Raw genomic sequence first — 8,288 nt, forward strand, 5'->3', positions numbered from 1 at the left:
GTTTAGCCTTTGTGCAACGTTTCGTGAGGTAAAGATACGAATAGACCAAGTTATGTTTGGAATTACACAAAAACGTAAAAAGCTCGTTTGTAGAGGGAGTTGAGCAATTGCAAAGCGTCAATGTGAACCGTTGTACTCTATTTAGTATTGTTAGAAGTCTAAATCGCTAGTTTAGCCTTCGTGCAAGGTTTCATTTATTAAAGATGCGAATAGACCATGTTTTGTTTGAAATTGCACAAAAACGTGAAAAGCTTGTTTTTGGAGAGAGTTGAGCAATTCCAAAGCATCAATGTGGACCGTTGTACTCTATTTAGTGTTCTTAGATGTCTAACTTGCTAGTTTAGCCTTCGCACATCGTTTCCTAAGGTAAAGATGCGAATAGACCAAGTTATGTTTCATATTGCATTAAAACGTGACAAGCTCATCTATGGAGAGAGTTCAGCAATTCCAAAGCATCAATGTGGACCGTTGTACTCTATTTAGTGTTCTTTGAAGTCTAACCTGCTAGTTTAGCCATCGTGCAACATTTCGCAAGGTAAAGATGCGAGTAGACCAAATTATGTTTGAAATTCCACAAAAACGTGAAAAGCTCATCTATGGAGAGAGTTGAGCAATTCCAAAGCATCAATGTGGACCATTGTACTCTATTTATTGTTCTTAGAAGTCTAACTAACTAGTTTAGCCTTTGCGCAACATTTCGTGAGGTAAAGATATGAATAGACCAAGTTACGTTTGAAATTCCACAAAAAGGTCCAAAGCTCGTCTATGGAGAGACTTGAGCAATTTCAAAGCATCAATGTGGACCGTTGTACTCTATTTACTGTTGTTAGAAGTCTAACTTAGCAGTTTAGCCTTTCTGTAACGTTTCGTACGGTAAAGATACGAATAGACCAAGTTATGTTTGAAATTCCACAAAAACTTCCAAAGCTCGTCTATGGAGAGACTTGAGCAATTCCAAAGCATCAATGTGGACCGTTGTACTTTATTTATTGTTGTTAGAAGTCTAACTTACTAGTTTAGCCTTTCTGTAACGTTTCGAGCGGTAAAGATACGAATAGACCAAGTTCAGTTTGAAATTGCACAAAAACGTAAAACGCTCATTTGTAGAGAGACTTGAGCAATTCCAAAGCATCAATGTGTACCGTTGTACTCTATTTTGTATTCTTAGAAGTCTAACTTGCTAGTTTAGCCTTCGCGCAACGTTTCGTAAGGTAAAGATGCGAATAGACCAAGTTATGTTTGAAATTGCACAAAAAAGTGAAAAGCTCGTCCATGGAGAGAGTTGAGCAATTCGAAAGCATCAATGTGGACCGTTGTACTCTATTTAGTGTTCTTTGAAGTCTAACCTGCTAGTTTAACCATCGTGCAACGTTTCGTAAGGTAAAGATGCGAATAGACCAAGTTATTTTTGAAATTCCACAAAAACGTGAAAAGCTCGTCTCTGGAGAGAGTTGACTAATTCCAAAGCATCAATGTGGACCTTTGTACTCTATTTAGTGTTCTTAGAAGTCTAACTTGCTAGTTTAGCCTTCGTGCAACGTTTCGTAAGGTGAAGATGCGAATAGACCAAGTTATGTTTGAAATTGCACAAAAACGTGAAAAGCTCATATATGGTGAGAGTTGAGCAATTCCAAATCATCAATGTGGAACGTTGTACTCCATTTACTGTTCTTAGAAGTCTAACTTGCTAGTTTAGCCGTCGTGCAAGGTTTCATTATTTGAAGATGCGAATAGACCAAGATATGTTTGAAATACGTCTAAAACGTGAAAAGCTTGTCTGTGGAGAACGTTGAGCAATTCCAAAGCATCAATGTGGACCGTTGTACTCTATTTAGTGTTCTTTGAAGTCTAACCTACTAGTTTAGCCATCGTGTAACGTTTCGTAAGGTAAAGATGCGAATAGACCAAGTTATGTTTGAAATTCCTCAAAAACGTGAAAAGCTCATCTATGGAGAGAGTTGAGCAATTCCAAAGCATCAATGTGGACCATTGTACTCTATTTATTGTTTTTAGAAGTCTAACTTACTAGTTTAGCCTTTGTGCAACGTTTCGTGAGGTAAAGATACGAATAGACCAAGTTATGTTTGAAATTACACAAAAAGTAAAAAGCTCGTCTATTGAGAAAGAGTTGAGCAATTCCAAAGCGTCAATGTGGACTGTTGTACTCTATTTAGTATTGTTAGAAGTCTAACTTGCTAGTTTAGCCTTCGTGCAACATTTCGTAAGGTAAAGATGCCAATAGACCAACTTATGTTTGAAATTCCACAAAAACGTGAAAAGCTCGTCCATGGAGAGAGTTGAGCAATTCCAAAGCATCAATGTGGACCATTGTACTCTATTTATTGTTCTTAGAAGTCTCACTTACTAGTTTAGCCTTTGTGCAACGTTTCGTGAGGTAAAGATACGAATAGACCAAGTTATGTTTGAAATTACACAAAAACGTAAAAAGCTCGTCTATAGAGAAAGAGTTGAGCAATTCCAAAGCGTCAATGTGGACTGTTGTACTCTATTTAGAATTCTTAGAAGTCTAACTTGCTAGTTTAGCCTTCGTGCAACATTTCGTAAGGTAAAGATGCCAATAGACCAACTTATGTTTGAAATTCCACAAAAACGTGAAAAGCTCGTCCATGGAGAGAGTTGAGCAATTCGAAAGCATCAATGTGGACCATTGTACTCTATTTAGTGTTCTTAGAAGTCTCACTTACTAGTTTAGCCTTCGCGCAACGTTTCGTAAGGTAAAGATGCGAATAGACCAAGTTATGTTTGAAATTGCACAAAAAAGTGAAAAGCTCGTCCATGGAGAGAGTTGAGCTATTCGAAAGCATCAATGTGGACCGTTGTACTCTATTTATTGTTCTTAGAAGTCTAACTTACTAGTTTAGCCTTTGTGCAACGTTTCATGAGGTAAAGATACGAATAGAGCAAGTTATGTTTGAAATTACACAAAAAGTAAAAAGCTCGTCTATTGAGAAAGAGTTGAGCAATTCCAAAGCGTCAATGTGGACTGTTGTACTCTATTTAGTATTGTTAGAAGTCTAACTTGCTAGTTTAGCCTTCGTGCAACATTTCGTAAGGTAAAGATGCCAATAGACCAACTTATGTTTGAAATTCCACAAAAACGTGAAAAGCTCGTCCATGGAGAGAGTTGAGCAATTCCAAAGCATCAATGTGGACCATTGTACTCTATTTATTTTTCTTAGAAGTCTCACTTACTAGTTTAGCCTTTGTGCAACGTTTCGTGAGGTAAAGATACGAATAGACCAAGTTATGTTTGAAATTACACAAAAACGTAAAAAGCTCGTCTATAGAGAAAGAGTTGAGCAATTCCAAAGCGTCAATGTGGACTGTTGTACTCTATTTAGAATTCTTAGAAGTCTAACTTGCTAGTTTAGCCTTCGTGCAACATTTCGTAAGGTAAAGATGCCAATAGACCAACTTATGTTTGAAATTCCACAAAAACGTGAAAAGCTCGTCCATGGAGAGAGTTGAGCAATTCGAAAGCATCAATGTGGACCATTGTACTCTATTTAGTGTTCTTAGAAGTCTCACTTACTAGTTTAGCCTTCGCGCAACGTTTCGTAAGGTAAAGATGCGAATAGACCAAGTTATGTTTGAAATTGCACAAAAAAGTGAAAAGCTCGTCCATGGAGAGAGTTGAGCAATTCGAAAGCATCAATGTGGACCGTTGTACTCTATTTATTGTTCTTAGAAGTCTAACTTACTAGTTTAGCCTTTGTGCAACGTTTCATGAGGTAAAGATACGAATAGAGCAAGTTATGTTTGAAATTGCGCAAAAACGTGAAAAGCTCGTATATGGAGAGTGTTGAGCAATTCTAAAGAATCAATGTGGACCGTTGTACTCTATTTAGAATTCTTAGAAGTCTAACTTGCTAGTTTAGCCTTCATGCAACGTTTCGTAAGGTAAAGATGCCAATAGACCAAGTTATGTTTGAAATTCCACAAAAACGTGAAAAGCTCGTCCATGGAGAGAGTTGAGAAATTCCAAAGCATAAATGTGGACCATTGTACTCTATTTATTGTTCTTAGAAGTCTAACTTCCTAGTTTAGCCTTTGTGCAACGTTTCGTGAGGTAAGGATACGAATAGACCTAGTTATGTTTGAAATTACACAAAAACGTAAAAAGCTCGTTTGTAGAGAGAGTTGAGCAATTCCAAAGCGTCAACGTGAACCGTTGTACTCTATTTAGTATTGTTAGAAGTCTAACTCGCTAGTTTAGCCTTCGTGCAAGGTTTCATAAATTAAAGATGCGAATAGACCCATGTTTTGTTTGAAATTGCACTAAAACGTGAAAAGCTTGTTTTTGGAGAGAGTTGAGCAATTCCAAGGCATCAATGTGGACCATTGTACTCTATTTAGTGTTCTTTGAAGTCTAACCTGCTAGTTTAGCCATCGTGCAATGTTTCGTAAGGTAAAGATGCGAATAGACCAACTTATGTTTGAAATTCCACAAAAAGTGAAAAGCTCGTCTCTGGAGAGAGTTGAGTAATTCCAAAGCATCAATGTGGACCATTGTACTCTATTTATTGTTCTTAGAAGTCTAAGTTGCTTGTTTAGCCTTCCTGCAAGGTTTCATAAGTTAAAGATGCGAATAGACCATGTTTTGTTTGAAATTACACTAAAACGTGAAAAGCTTGTTTTTGGAGAGAGTTGAGCAATTCCAAAGCATCAATGTGGACCATTGTACTCTATTTAGTGTTCTTTGAAGTCTAACCAGCTAGTTTAGCCATCGTGCAATGTTTCGTAAGGTAAAGATGCGAATACACCGAGTTATGTTTGAAATTCCACAAAAACGTGAAAAGCTCGTCTCTGGAGAGAGTTGAGTAATTCCAAAGCATCAATGTGGACCATTGTACCCTATTTATTGTTCTTAGAAGTCTAACTTACTAGTTTAGCCTTTGTGCAACATTTCGTGAGGTAAAGATACGAATAGACCAAGTTATGTTTAAAATTACAGAAAAACGTAAAAAGCTCGTCTCTGGAGAGAGTTGAGCAATTCCAAAGCATCAATGTGGACCGTTGTACTCTATTTATTGTTTTTAGAAGTCTCACTTGCTAGTTTAGCCTTCGAGCAACGTTTCGTAAGGTAAAGATGCCAATAGACCAGGTTATTTTTGAAATTCCGTAAAAACATGAAAAGCTCGTCCATAGAGAGAGTTGAGCAATTCCAAAGCATCAATGTGGACCATTGTACTCTATTTATTGTTCTTAGAAGTCTAACTTACTAGTTTAGCCTTTGTGCAACGTTTCGTGAGGTAAAGATACGAATAGACCAAGTTATGTTTGGAATTACACAAAAACGTAAAAAGCTCGTTTGTAGAGGGAGTTGAGCAATTGCAAAGCGTCAATGTGAACCGTTGTACTCTATTTAGTATTGTTAGAAGTCTAAATCGCTAGTTTAGCCTTCGTGCAAGGTTTCATTTATTAAAGATGCGAATAGACCATGTTTTGTTTGAAATTGCACAAAAACGTGAAAAGCTTGTTTTTGGAGAGAGTTGAGCAATTCCAAAGCATCAATGTGGACCGTTGTACTCTATTTAGTGTTCTTAGATGTCTAACTTGCTAGTTTAGCCTTCGCACATCGTTTCCTAAGGTAAAGATGCGAATAGACCAAGTTATGTTTCATATTGCATTAAAACGTGACAAGCTCATCTATGGAGAGAGTTCAGCAATTCCAAAGCATCAATGTGGACCGTTGTACTCTATTTAGTGTTCTTTGAAGTCTAACCTGCTAGTTTAGCCATCGTGCAACATTTCGCAAGGTAAAGATGCGAGTAGACCAAATTATGTTTGAAATTCCACAAAAACGTGAAAAGCTCATCTATGGAGAGAGTTGAGCAATTCCAAAGCATCAATGTGGACCATTGTACTCTATTTATTGTTCTTAGAAGTCTAACTAACTAGTTTAGCCTTTGCGCAACATTTCGTGAGGTAAAGATATGAATAGACCAAGTTACGTTTGAAATTCCACAAAAAGGTCCAAAGCTCGTCTATGGAGAGACTTGAGCAATTTCAAAGCATCAATGTGGACCGTTGTACTCTATTTACTGTTGTTAGAAGTCTAACTTAGCAGTTTAGCCTTTCTGTAACGTTTCGTACGGTAAAGATACGAATAGACCAAGTTATGTTTGAAATTCCACAAAAACTTCCAAAGCTCGTCTATGGAGAGAGTTGAGCAATTCCAAAGCATCAATGTGGACCGTTGTACTCTATTTAGTGTTCTTAGATGTCTAACTTGCTAGTTTAGCCTTCGCACATCGTTTCCTAAGGTAAAGATGCGAATAGACCAAGTTATGTTTCATATTGCATTAAAACGTGACAAGCTCATCTATGGAGAGAGTTCAGCAATTCCAAAGCATCAATGTGGACCGTTGTACTCTATTTAGTGTTCTTTGAAGTCTAACCTGCTAGTTTAGCCATCGTGCAACATTTCGCAAGGTAAAGATGCGAGTAGACCAAATTATGTTTGAAATTCCACAAAAACGTGAAAAGCTCATCTATGGAGAGAGTTGAGCAATTCCAAAGCATCAATGTGGACCATTGTACTCTATTTATTGTTCTTAGAAGTCTAACTAACTAGTTTAGCCTTTGCGCAACATTTCGTGAGGTAAAGATATGAATAGACCAAGTTACGTTTGAAATTCCACAAAAAGGTCCAAAGCTCGTCTATGGAGAGACTTGAGCAATTTCAAAGCATCAATGTGGACCGTTGTACTCTATTTACTGTTGTTAGAAGTCTAACTTAGCAGTTTAGCCTTTCTGTAACGTTTCGTACGGTAAAGATACGAATAGACCAAGTTATGTTTGAAATTCCACAAAAACTTCCAAAGCTCGTCTATGGAGAGACTTGAGCAATTCCAAAGCATCAATGTGGACCGTTGTACTTTATTTATTGTTGTTAGAAGTCTAACTTACTAGTTTAGCCTTTCTGTAACGTTTCGAGCGGTAAAGATACGAATAGACCAAGTTCAGTTTGAAATTGCACAAAAACGTAAAACGCTCATTTGTAGAGAGACTTGAGCAATTCCAAAGCATCAATGTGTACCGTTGTACTCTATTTTGTATTCTTAGAAGTCTAACTTGCTAGTTTAGCCTTCGCGCAACGTTTCGTAAGGTAAAGATGCGAATAGACCAAGTTATGTTTGAAATTGCACAAAAAAGTGAAAAGCTCGTCCATGGAGAGAGTTGAGCAATTCGAAAGCATCAATGTGGACCGTTGTACTCTATTTAGTGTTCTTTGAAGTCTAACCTGCTAGTTTAACCATCGTGCAACGTTTCGTAAGGTAAAGATGCGAATAGACCAAGTTATTTTTGAAATTCCACAAAAACGTGAAAAGCTCGTCTCTGGAGAGAGTTGACTAATTCCAAAGCATCAATGTGGACCTTTGTACTCTATTTAGTGTTCTTAGAAGTCTAACTTGCTAGTTTAGCCTTCGTGCAACGTTTCGTAAGGTGAAGATGCGAATAGACCAAGTTATGTTTGAAATTGCACAAAAACGTGAAAAGCTCATATATGGTGAGAGTTGAGCAATTCCAAATCATCAATGTGGAACGTTGTACTCCATTTACTGTTCTTAGAAGTCTAACTTGCTAGTTTAGCCGTCGTGCAAGGTTTCATTATTTGAAGATGCGAATAGACCAAGATATGTTTGAAATACGTCTAAAACGTGAAAAGCTTGTCTGTGGAGAACGTTGAGCAATTCCAAAGCATCAATGTGGACCGTTGTACTCTATTTAGTGTTCTTTGAAGTCTAACCTACTAGTTTAGCCATCGTGTAACGTTTCGTAAGGTAAAGATGCGAATAGACCAAGTTATGTTTGAAATTCCTCAAAAACGTGAAAAGCTCATCTATGGAGAGAGTTGAGCAATTCCAAAGCATCAATGTGGACCATTGTACTCTATTTATTGTTTTTAGAAGTCTAACTTACTAGTTTAGCCTTTGTGCAACGTTTCGTGAGGTAAAGATACGAATAGACCAAGTTATGTTTGAAATTACACAAAAAGTAAAAAGCTCGTCTATTGAGAAAGAGTTGAGCAATTCCAAAGCGTCAATGTGGACTGTTGTACTCTATTTAGTATTGTTAGAAGTCTAACTTGCTAGTTTAGCCTTCGTGCAACATTTCGTAAGGTAAAGATGCCAATAGACCAACTTATGTTTGAAATTCCACAAAAACGTGAAAAGCTCGTCCATGGAGAGAGTTGAGCAATTCCAAAGCATCAATGTGGACCATTGTACTCTATTTATTGTTCTTAGAAGTCTCACTTACTA

Source organism: Tripterygium wilfordii, chromosome 1 (genome assembly GCF_013401445.1).
Source record: "Tripterygium wilfordii isolate XIE 37 chromosome 1, ASM1340144v1, whole genome shotgun sequence".
NCBI classification, from domain to species: domain Eukaryota; kingdom Viridiplantae; phylum Streptophyta; class Magnoliopsida; order Celastrales; family Celastraceae; genus Tripterygium; species Tripterygium wilfordii.